The following is a 5,115-nucleotide window of genomic DNA, read 5'->3' on the forward strand; positions in this document are numbered from 1 at the left end:
AAATTCCTTCTACGAGGCCACCATCACCTTGATACCAAAACCAGACAACGATGTCACAAAGAAAGAAAACTACAGACCAATATCACTGATGAACATAGATGCAAAAATCCACAACAAAATACTAGCAAACAGAATCCAACAGCACATTAAAAGGATCATACACCATGATCAAGTGGGGTTTATTCCAGGAATGCAAGGAATCTTCAATACATGCAAATCTATCAATGTGATAAACCATATTAACAAATTGAAGGAGAAAAACCATATGAACATCTCAATTGATGCAGAGAAAGCTTTTGACAAAATTCAACACCGATTTATGATAAAAACCCTGCAGAAAGTAGGCATAGAGGGAACTTTCCTCTACATACTAAAGGCCATATATGACAAGCGCACAGCCAACATCATCCTCAATGGTGAAAAACTGAAAGCATTTCCACTAAGATCAGGAACAAGACAAGGTTGCCCACTCTCACCACTCTTATTCAACATAGTTTTGGAAGTTTTAGCCACAGCAATCAGAGAAGAAAAGGGAATAAAAGGAATCCAAATCGGAAAAGAAGAATTAAAGCTGTCACTGTTTGCAGATGACATGATACTATACATAGAGAATCCTAAAGATGCTACCAAAAAACTACTAGAGCTAATCAATGAATTTGGTAAAGTAGCAGGATACAAAATTAATGCACAGAAATCTCTGGCATTCCTATATACTAATGATGAAAAATCTGAAAGTGAAATCAAGAAAGCACTCCCATTCACCATTGCAACAAAAATAATAAAATATCTAGGAATAAACCTACCTAAGGAGACAAAAGACCTGTATGCAGAAAATTATAAGACACTGATGAAAGAAATTAAAGATGATACAAATAGATGGAGAGATATACCATGTTCTTGGATTGGAAGAATCAACATTGTGAAAATAACTCTACTACCCAAAGCAATCTATAGATTCAATGCAATCCCTATCAAACTACCACTGGCATTCTTCACAGAATTAGAACAAAAAATTTCGCAATTCGTATGGAAACACAAAAGACCCCGAATAGCCAAAGCAATCTTGAGAACGAAAAACAGAGCTGGAGGAGTCAGGCTCCCAGACTATACTACAAAGCTACAGTAATCAAGACAGCATGGTACTGGCACAAAAACAGAAAGATAGATTAATGGAACAGGATAGAAAGCCCAGAGATAAACCCACGCACATATGGTCACCTTATCTTTGATAAAGGAGGCAGGAATGTACAGTGGAGAAAGGACAGCCTCTTCAATAAGTGGTGCTGGGAAAACTGGACAGCTACATGGAAAAGTATGAGATTAGATCACTCCCTAACATCATACACAAAAATAAGCTCAAAATGGATTAAAGACCTAAATGTAAGGCCAGAAACTATCAAACTCCTAGAGGAAAACATAGGCAGAACACTCTATGACATAAATCACTGCAAGATCCTTTTTGACCTACCTCCTAGAGAAATGGAAATAAAAACAAAAATAAACAAATGGGACCTAATGAAACTTCAAAGCTTTTGCACAGCAAAGGAAACCATAAACAAGACCAAAAGACAACCCTCAGAATGGGAGAAAATATTTGCAAATGAAGCAACTGACAAAGGATTAATCTCCAAAATTTATAAGCAGCTCATGCAGCTCAATAACAAAAAAACAAACAACCCAATCCAAAAGTGGGCAGAAGACCTAACTAGACACTTCTCCAAAGAAGATATACAGACTGCCAACAAACACATGAAAGAATGCTCAACATCATTAATCATTAGAGAAATGAAAATCAAAACTACAATGAGATATCTCACACCAGTCAGAATGGCCATCATCAAAAAACCTAGAAACAATAAATGCTGGACAGGGTGTGGAGAAAAGGGAACACTCTTGCACTGCTGGTGGGAATGTGAATTGGTACAGCCACTGTGGAGAACAGTATGGAGCTTCCTTAAGAAACTACAAATAGAACTACCATATGACCCAGCAATCCCAGTACTTGTCATATACCCTGAGAAAACCATAATTCGAAAAGAGTCATGTACCAAAATGTTCATTGCAGCTCTATTTACAATAGCCCAGAGATGGAAACAACCTAAGTGTCCATCATCGGATGAATGGATAAAGAAGATGTGGCACATATGTACAATGGAATATTACTCAGCCATAAAACGAAACGAAATTGAGCTATTTGTAATGAGGTGGATAGACCTAGAGTCTGTCATACAGAGTGAAGTAAGTCAGAAAGAGAAAGACATACACCGTATGCTAACACATATATATGGAATTTAAGAAAAAAAATGTCATGAAGAACCTAGGGGTAAGACAGGAATAAAGACACAGACCTACTAGAGAATGGACTTGAGGATATGGGGAGGGGGAAGGGTAAGCTGTGACAAAGTGAGAGAGAGGCATGAACATATATACACTACCAAACGTAAGGTAGATAGCTAGTGAGAAGCAGCCGCATAGCACAGGGAGATCAACTCAGTGCTTTGTGACCGCCTGGAGCGGTGGGATATGGAGGATGGGAGGGAGGGAGACGCAAGAGGGAAGAGATATGGGAACATATGTATATGTATAACTGATTCACTTTTTTATAAAGCAGAAACTAACACACCATTGTAAAGCAATTATACTCTAATAAAGATGTAAAATATATATATATATAAAATGTAAAGCAAATGAAATATTAAAAAAACTATCATAAATGACATAACTGCTTTTTAAAAATTGGTTAAAATGAACATGCAGAGCTATGCTATATAAACATTTTAAAAGGAATATAATTTATGCATTTAAGCAGATTAGAAACAGATGAAGAGTTAGAGTAACTACCTATAATTTATCGTAGAAGGGCATAGACACAAAAATAATAAAGAGATAAGAGTTATCAGAGGAAAGGAAGTTCTAACATATGACTAGTGATGTTTCAGAGGGTAGAAGTAGAGAAAATGAAATGGAGGGCAATATTTGAAGAGATTCATAATAAATGAGAATACTCATAATTGATGAAAGAAAAATCATTCATTTATTCAATATATATCTTTGAGTGTCCACTACATAGAGTGTTCCGAAACTGGGAATATATCAAAAGGCAAATCAGTTAAAAATCACTGCCATCTTGAACTTATACTCTGGTGAAGAGAATACATAGGGTAAGCAAGATAAATAAAGAAAATGAAAACCATGTTAAACACTCAAAAGTGCCAAAGATTAAGAGGAGGTGGAGGCTCAGAGATTACCATTTCAGATGGTGTGCTCAGGGAAAGCGTCAGAGATGGTACCTTTTGAGTCATGGTCTGAAAGAAGTGAAGAACCATGCAGATAGATGGGTAGAAGAAGAACAATTTTGTAAAATCTGTGAGTATGTCTGTCAATTTCTAGGAAACGCACAGAGAGCAGACAGCTGTAACAGAAGGAGCAAGGGGGAGAGTAATAGGAGGTGCAGTCTGATGTAATGGAGGTGGATGTCCAGATTATAAAGAGCCCTGTAGGCCCATATAAAAACATGGGCTTTGACCCTGAGTGAAACTGGACATGTTTGAGCAGAGGAATGACATGATCTGACTTAAGGTTTAACAGAACCACTCTAGCTATTACGTGGAGACTAGCATGAAAAGAGACAAAGAAGAGAGGGGAGGAGACCACTTAGGAGGTTTACTAAAGGGATGAAAATGGCAGCAGGGTGGAAGCAGGAGGGATGGTAAGAAGTGCTATGGTCCAGGATATCTAGGTGGAATGGATGTGAAAGAAAAACTTTCAAGGACGATTCCAAGTTTTTGGCTTGAGCAACAAGAAGAAGCTGCCAATTACTGTGATGGGGAACACTTTGAAAAGATTGGGTTTAGGGAAATATGAGGAGTTCGAATTTGGACCTGAACTTTGTACTGCCTATTACTAGACTGATTTATATAAAGTTGATAATAGTCAACCATTCTGACCTACAAAAATGAAAACTCTGTATAGTTCAACTTAACAGATATCCAGGAGAAAATGCTGACAAAGCTTTTGGGTGCTCATGGGAAAGGTATAGAAGGTTGATAGAAAATAATAATGTAAACAATAGTGTCCTGGGATATTCCAATCTTCAGAATGAGGAGCAAACAACCAAGGAAACTGTGAAGGAGAAGCCAGAGACAGACAGGGAGAGTGTGAGATCTTGGATGCCAAGGAGGAAAATGTTTAAAGGAGAGAGAGACTGACTGTGTCATATGATGTCCATGAAGACTGAGAATTAATCCCTGGATTTCATAATGTGGAGATCATTGGTGACCTAGTAAGAGTGCTTATAGATGACTAGCATAGACAAAAGTCGGGTTGGAGTGGTTTCAAGAGACAGTGGGAGGAGGGAAATTAGAGAGTGCTGGTATAGTTGACTAATACAACAGTTTTGGTATATAAGAAAGTAGGAAATTGATGTATAAATTGGAGGAGAAGGTCATGTCAAGAAAGTATTTGTTTAAGATGGAAGAGTTTATGTCTCAATTATATACTGAAGATACTGATTCAGCAGAGGTAGCTAAAATGTGACAATGCTGGACAGAGATGGGAAAATTTCTAGAGAGATGTTCTTGAAGGGGCAAAATGAGATGAGATCACTTGCACAAATGGAGGGAGTGGCCTTTGCTAGGTTTCCATATTATCCAGCAATCCCATTCCTGGGCATATAGCCAGACAAAACTATAATTCAAAAAGATGCATGCACCCCTATGTTCATAGCAGCACTATTCACAGTAGCCAAGACACAGAAACAACCTAAATGTCCATCAACAGCTGAATGGATAAAGAAGATGTGGTACATATATACAGTGGAATACTACTCAGCCATAAAAAAGAATGAAATAATGTCGTTGGCAGCAACATGGATGCTACTAGAGATTATTATACCAAGTGAAGTCAGAAAGAGAAATAAATACCATATGATATCACTTATATGTGGAATCTAAAATATGACACAAATTAACTTATCTATGAAACAGAAAAAGAATTGTGGACATAGAGAACAGACTGGTAGTTGCCAAGAAGGAGGGGGTTGGGGAGGTTGGGGTTAGCAGATGTAAGCGTTTATATATAGAATGGATAAACAACAAGGTCCTACTGTATAGCACA

This window comes from Stenella coeruleoalba, assembly GCF_951394435.1.
Source record: "Stenella coeruleoalba genome assembly, chromosome: 5".
NCBI classification, from domain to species: Eukaryota; Metazoa; Chordata; class Mammalia; order Artiodactyla; family Delphinidae; genus Stenella; species Stenella coeruleoalba.